This window comes from Apostichopus japonicus, chromosome 8 (assembly GCF_037975245.1).
Source record: "Apostichopus japonicus isolate 1M-3 chromosome 8, ASM3797524v1, whole genome shotgun sequence".
Taxonomy (NCBI): domain Eukaryota; kingdom Metazoa; phylum Echinodermata; class Holothuroidea; order Aspidochirotida; family Stichopodidae; genus Apostichopus; species Apostichopus japonicus.
In genome coordinates this window covers 18,153,306-18,161,313 of record NC_092568.1, presented here as the reverse complement: position 1 = coordinate 18,161,313, position 8,008 = coordinate 18,153,306, and the positions used below count along the sequence as shown (strand labels likewise).

Here is an 8,008-nt window from a genome sequence, read left to right as displayed (position 1 = left end):
GCTTTCAAGTGGATGACGCCAATGATGTTGTAATTTTGCCTTCTTTCTTTCTGGTTTTTTTTTGTCTATTGTGTTTTTTTCGAATCGGGTTGGCATGTAAACCACAATGAAAGGTTATAATACAAGATTTAATAAAAAAAAAAGGATAGGCTATATAGGGGTGTCGAAGTTAGCGAACAAGGTCATCTCGGTCAGTACAGGTCAGTAGATATTGATTACACGGGATTTTTTTTTTTTTTTTCTATTCAGAAGAAAATTTCTCGGCCTGATTTCAGGAATTCACTATAAGTGGAAGAACAGAAGAGAAGGGAAATAAACGAGTGCAAAGTTCACCGAACAAACAACAGCGTATTATAGGACACAATGGACAATAAGTGATATTATTACACATTATTGGATTTAACAATGATTCAGGTGTGAAATTGTTTCGACCTGTGTCCTGTAGTAAAAAATTAGGACGCCATCTTTCTTTAGTCATGTTATACAGCTTTCTTTCTTCTGTTTCTGTGATATCGGAAACTTGGCGTATTTAATTTCCATTGAAGGTTCATAATGATACTATTCAATGATGCATGTTAGAGTCATCTCTTCTTATGATACTCTTCAAGTTATCGCGATATACCGTAATCGTGTAATAGTTATCTCTTCTTATGATACTCTTCAAGTTATCGCGATATATCGTAATCATGTTAGAGTTTTCTCTTCTTATGATACTCTTCAAGTTATCGCGATATACCGTAATCGTGTAATAGTTATCTCTTCTTATGATACTCTTCAAGTTATCGCGATATATCGTAATCATGTTAGAGTTATCTCTTCTTATGATACTCTTCAAGTTATCGCGATATACCGTAATCGTGTAATAGTTATCTCTTCTTATGATACTCTTCAAGTTATCGCGATATATCGTAATCATGTTAGAGTTATCTCTTCTTATGATACTCTTCAAGTTATCGCGATATATCGTAATCATGTTAGAGTTATCTCTTCTTATGATACTCTTCAAGTTATCGCGATATACCGTAATCGTGTAATAGTTATCTCTTCTTATGATACTCTTCAAGTTATCGCGATGCATGTTAGAGTCATCTCTTCTTATGATACTCTTCAAGTTATCGCGATATACCGTAATCGTGTAATAGTTATCTCTTCTTATGATACTCTTCAAGTTATCGCGATATACCGTAATCATGTTAGAGTTATCTCTTCTTATGATACTCTTCAAGTTATCGCGATATACCGTAATCGTGTAATAGTTATCTCTTCTTATGATACTCTTCAAGTTATCGCGATGCATGTTAGAGTCATCTCTTCTTATGATACTCTTCAAGTTATCGCGATATACCGTAATCGTGTAATAGTTATCTCTTCTTATGATACTCTTCAAGTTATCGCGATATACCGTAATCATGTTAGAGTTATCTCTTCTTATGATACTCTTCAAGTTATCGCGATATACCGTAATCGTGTAATAGTTATCTCTTCTTATGATACTCTTCAAGTTATCGCGATGCATGTTAGAGTCATATCTTCTTATGATACTCTTCAAGTTATCGCGATATACCGTAATCGTGTAATAGTTATCTCTTCTTATCATACTCTTCAAGTTATCGCGATATATCGTAATCATGTTAGAGTTATCTCTTCTTATGATACTCTTCAAGTTATCGCGATATACCGTAATCGTGTAATAGTTATCTCTTCTTATGATACTCTTCAAGTTATCGCGATATACCGTAATCATGTTAGAGTTATCTCTTCTTATGATACTCTTCAAGTTATCGCGATGCATGTTAGAGTCATCTCTTCTTATGATACTCTTCAAGTTATCGCGATATACCGTAATCGTGTAATAGTTATCTCTTCTTATCATACTCTTCAAGTTATCGCGATATACCGTAATCATGTTAGAGTTATCTCTTCTTATGATACTCTTCAAGTTATCGCGATATACCGTAATCGTGTAATAGTTATCTCTTCTTATGATACTCTTCAAGTTATCGCGATGCATGTTAGAGTCATCTCTTCTTATGATACTCTTCAAGTTATCGCGATATACCGTAATCGTGTAATAGTTATCTCTTCTTATCATACTCTTCAAGTTATCGCGATATACCGTAATCATGTTAGAGTTATCTCTTCTTATGATACTCTTCAAGTTATCGCGATATACCGTAATCGTGTAATAGTTATCTCTTCTTATGATACTCTTCAAGTTATCGCGATGCATGTTAGAGTCATATCTTCTTATGATACTCTTCAAGTTATCGCGATATACCGTAATCGTGTAATAGTTATCTCTTCTTATCATACTCTTCAAGTTATCGCGATATATCGTAATCATGTTAGAGTTATCTCTTCTTATGATACTCTTCAAGTTATCGCGATATACCGTAATCGTGTAATAGTTATCTCTTCTTATGATACTCTTCAAGTTATCGCGATATACCGTAATCATGTTAGAGTTATCTCTTCTTATGATACTCTTCAAGTTATCGCGATGCATGTTAGAGTCATCTCTTCTTATGATACTCTTCAAGTTATCGCGATATACCGTAATCGTGTAATAGTTATCTCTTCTTATCATACTCTTCAAGTTATCGCGATATACCGTAATCATGTTAGAGTTATCTCTTCTTATGATACTCTTCAAGTTATCGCGATATACCGTAATCGTGTAATAGTTATCTCTTCTCACATACTCGAGTACTACAATCGTGATAAGCATTTCCAGTCTCAACGGTTGTGATGGAATCGATTGATTGTTTCTATTGGGTTCAACTGATGGTCAGTGACGTCATCAACAAATGGTTTCGATATTCAGCCCCATCGATTAATCTTCATATCCTTGAAATGAAGGGTTTCCGTTTCCCACATTCCATCGATTTATCGTGATGTATTCGAATGAAGGGCTGTCAACGTTCAACCCCATCGATTAATATTGATATCATTGAAAATAAGGGTTTCTATTATCATGTCCCCCGATTTATTGTGATGTATTCGAATGTGGGGCTGTCATCGTTCAACCTCATCGATTAATCGTCATTGAAGTTAAGGGTTTCCATATCCATGCCCTTCCATTTATCGTAATATATATTTTCGAAAAAGAAGTGTTCCAATGTCCAGTTCAATCGCTTAATCGCGATATACGGTATTCAACCTAAGGTTTTCCATATCCTGCTCCATCGAACTATAGTAACGCATTAGAATTATGATTTTCACATGTTCAGGTCAAACGATTAATCGCGACGTAACAGAGTTAAAGCAATCTTTGTTAACATATTTATATTTATATTTATTTTCCGTCATAAACCGAAGCGTTATCATGCACCTTATACTATACATTTATATACTGGTAACCTCAATATACTGAATTAACTCAAGTGTGTTTTGTTGTTGAAATTTCAAATGATGTGGCGCGCGCTTAATTTACGACACCGATATTAAATTGCAGGCACAAATGAAAACATACCGTGGATGCCTGTTGTGAGAGCTTTACATTTTACAGTAGACATTCTTTCTTCCAGGTATGTGGACATGTACTGTCAACCAAAGCAAATGCCGCGCGGCTACAGATATAGTATAAATCACCTCGGATCATCCTGGTTTCAGATATTACGTCACTGTGACACATATTACGTCACTCTGACGTAATTTTGCAGTGTGTCGTTCAGTCAGAAATGAAGAGCAAGTTGTTGCGTTAATTTGTATTCGTTTCCATCATAGAAGATTCAACTTTATATTTAATAACGATCACGGCCTTGTTATAGCTTTACTGTATATTTAGCGTATATTTAGCAGTGTTTTTTCATATTTCTCGCTCCCCTTTACCGGCTGCACGGTGGATGAACTTACTCTTTCAGGAAATGTGTTGTTTATGCCTATAGCTTCGTACCCCCTGAAATCCTGCCTCGCACCTCAAAGGGGGGGGGGGGTGGATGTACAACTGGTTAAGAAACGCCGATACATAGAGATGTAGGCCTTGTCCCTATATAGTTACCGTATACCAACTTGTTCCTCATATTGATGCTGGTTCGTTTTTATTACAAATGTTGACAACAACCCTATAAAGTGACAAACAAGATGCAAAGTTTAAAGAGTTAATGATCTTGACATATTTTCAGCATTTCACCAAGTGCAGTATTAGCCTATTACCGAATATCGTGGATATGAGAACATCTTGCACTATATTAAAAAAAAATCATAACATTGCTTAACATTCCTTAACAAAAGCATAACAAGCAAAAGCATAACGTAAAGCATAACACTGATAATTACGTAGCAAATTTTCAAAATAGGTTTCGCCAAATTTGAAAGGAATAAGAAATACCCGTATAAACCTATCCATTTAACTATGTGGAAGTAGGTCTAAGGATAGGTCTAAGGATCCAAATAAAGCAAGCAATGGATTTGAGTTCAATGGTTCAGAAAGTATCGCTCTAATAGTCAACTATCATACGATTGCAGATTATTATGGCCTTACTATACTGTGACTTCATGAGGATAAGGGAGTTATTTTATACGTATAGCCCACCCTCTTTCCCCGGTCATCCGTCCCCTCCTACACCCCCATCCCTCTGCCCTTACCGAAAAAAGGTATAGCACATAGCAGTAGGTCAAGTTCCAGGGACAATTATGTCAACCCCCCTCCTTTCTGCAATCTTTATTTTTCCTGTCGTGTTTTATGAAAAGAGAATACATAATTCATTGTACCTTATTTCATCAAATTTCTTTAATTGATCCTCGGTAGCCCCACCGACCCACCGTCTCCCGACCGCAACCGACCCACTGTCTCCCGACCCCACTCTCGGCAGGCCTTTGTGATAGTAACAACCAACAGGAAATGTTTGAGGAGACTTAAGCGGAACCGGCCTGTTTCGTCTACAAGCTATGCAAGCCTAACAGTCATGTAATATATGATAGAAGCTGCCGATCGTTGCTATGTGTGACGTCACATGTGTGACGTCAAACTATCAACAGAAATGAACTCTTCTGAATAGCCTTTGTATTGTATTTTTCTCCTCCATATTCATTTTCTTGGACAAAGTGACAAAATGAAGGTTATGTTATAGAGGCAGGTATTGCTTATTTAATAAGCAAAGTATTTATATTTCAATAAACATGAATGATGGAGGGGGGAAATTAAAATTTAAAAAGTTAACAATGGTTGATTTATATCTTCTGAACTTAACATTAGTCCACACGCGGCGAGCGCTTGTGCAGGCCGGCACACTGCCGGTTTTTGTACAATATCACTTAAACGTTAAGCTTTTGTGTACTTTCTTCGCATCTACTTTACACGCGTAATTTAAGAAATTAATACCTCAAAGCTTGTTTCTAACACCGTGACTGCCACCAACAAATATCACATACGTGATCCGATCTTTTAGAACATTCTTCTTTTCTCTCCCCCTATCTCCACCTCTCTTTCTCTTTCCCTTTGCTAACTCCAACTGTCGGGTGATGATAGGTTTATCTTTCATTACATTTACGAAGAGCGCCACAATATCAAGACACGTGTTTAAATTTATCCTCCGTAATCACCGACTGATATTACATATCTATTCATTACATTAAACATGACAGTCTTGTTGTACCTTGTTTACGTTTATGTTGCCGTTAAAGATGTCATTTTAATGATTACGTTCGTAACAAGCATAACTTATAATCTACAAGGCCTTTTGCTATTTTTATGTTCCCCTTCTCTATATACTGGCGAAATAAGAAAAAAATCGTGAGTTAAATAATCCCAGTTTTTATCATTTGTTTAGAAATATCACTTTATTGCGACAATAAAAGTCTCATAAAATGAATTACCTGGGTTTTACGAACGACAAATTATACGCCGATGGGATATAGTTACTGTATCTTCGCTCTATGATTGGCTGTCAAAAATGAGACTGTGGCATTGTTCTTTATGAATATGCATATTCCCTACGCAGTCAATCAGATTTGATTCTATTTTTGTTGTTGTTATAATTTGCCCTTTGAGGGAAATATCATTGAAAGTTATTATTCGACATTTATAAATAAACAGACGACTGTTTTATGGTATGTTGTATTTTTCAGGTTCGAATTTGAGGCGCCCGGTCAACAGCCAATCACAGCTGTTCAACTGACACGTAAGTTCGTATAGCATTTTTCTTCTCTTTTTCCTTTCTTTCCTTACTTGGCTTTCTTTGTTTCCTTTTAGTCATGTACGCACGTCACGTGATTGTGCTTTATTTGTAATAAGCTTTCTTAAACGATAACAACAACATATAAAACCAACCGGTAGTAATTTTCCCGTTAGCTTGAATAGAAAAAGATTCTTAGTTCATAAACAGTTCGCCGTTAATAGACTCTGCTTGTATCACGCAACATCACAAACTTAGTTCGTCGAGCTGTTCATTTTCGTCAATGTCAACAAGTTGTCCAGGGGCCAACATACGGGGCGGTGTGGGGTTGGATATCATATACTACCCCCCCCCCATACACACACACATTGAAAATCAAAAGTCGTTCTCAAATTGATGCCACAGTCAGTCTCCAAATTGGAGCTTAATTCAAAACTGATCTTACACCCATGAAGGTATAAATTAATAATAAAAAAAAGATGATGAAACAGAAAACAAAAACCGTAATAAATAGTGGTATACATGTTTTTGTTCTTCTAAAATACTGCGGCTTCCGGGATTTTCGCCCCACCCTCTGTACTCCTAGCCAATCAAAAGTGTACAGTTGCAATTATAGAACGTATTGCAGCAGGCTGTTTCTTTTTTATTCCTCTCTTTTTGTTTCTTGTTTTGTAATATTTGAAACGTTTCTCGGGTAGTCAATACAGTCGGTCTCAAAAAATCTACTCAGTCGGTTTTGAATTCAATCTACACCCCCTTGAAAAATGGTGAATGTAGGCCCCTAATGTTAACCCCCAGGGACGGCGGAACATGGGGGGCACGTATTCCTCCCTCAGTTTTATGAAAGGCTACCTTTGGTTATGTCAAAGTGCCTTGCTGTTTAAAAACTGAAAGAAAAAAAAAGTGCCCGTTTGTTGAAACAGAAAAACATTCAAATGCTGGAATTTTTGGTACGGACAGTTCAAGAAGATTATGTTGAAAATTGTGGGTAACTTTGTGACAAATTCCCAGCAAATCAAAGTCACATGTCCTAATTCCCCTCGAGGTCTTGGGCATGTGATATCATCAGTGCTCAAATCAACGGACATTGGTTATATACATTCCTCATTAAGTTTCCAACTAAATAGGTTATACTTTGGCTTCATTTATCTTGATTCGGCGCCGTTTGTTGACCCCGCGAACCTGAAAGGAGCAAATCACGAATTTACGCGTTCTTAGATAAATGAATAAATTCTGTAAAATAAAATATGTTATTGGACAGACCGGTCATTCGAACCATCCGACCAAGTCGGTAAAAGACAATCTGTGGATGAGTGGGGTGGTGTTGGGGGTGACTATACGGTTTACCTTGATTCATTTTCCTCCCTGGGGTTCCGGGACGCAACCACCGTTTTCGTTATATATGTAAGATATTATGTTGGCCTTGGGATCACCCCCCCCCGTCCCACCCCTCCTCCCTTTAGGTAAAAGTAGAGGGTGCTTAGTTGCACTATGGTGATTTTTGCATGTTTTTAAAATGTTGAAGAATTGTCAACTATTATGCCCCCCCCTCCCGTTAAGAAGTTTTGGTAAAAAATAGAGGGTGCTTGAATGCAATGTCGTGCTATATTTTGCAACTTTGAAACAACGTTGAAGAATTTTCAGTTGTGAAGATTGTACAATGTACATACATGTGCTCTCTGTCAGTGGAGAGAGGGATGATAGCCATTTTCAGGGGTGGTTGAAGCCCCCTCCCTCCCTCCCTCCCTCCCCCGGTAGTTGCGTCCTTGTGGTGAGATAAATATGGACATTTATTGAATGATGAAACTGACGGACCAAATTAGTTTCAAAATTCCCCGCCCCCATCCCCAACCCCCCACCCCCCAAAAAAAGACGTTTCACGTGCAGACAGA

The 8,008-nt window shown here is 37.2% G+C and overlaps 1 protein-coding gene across 1 annotated transcript in view; it reads left to right on the top strand.

Moving 5' to 3' along the window:
* LOC139970844 (uncharacterized) overlaps positions 1–6,103 on the top strand; it is an 86,094-nt gene extending 79,991 nt beyond the window's left edge. The window contains exon 16 of the transcript XR_011794233.1: positions 6,070–6,103. The gene's annotated coding sequence lies outside the window, so the exon portion shown is untranslated. The remainder of the gene's footprint in view (positions 1–6,069) is intronic.
* The last annotated feature ends 1,905 nt before the right edge of the window (positions 6,104–8,008 follow it).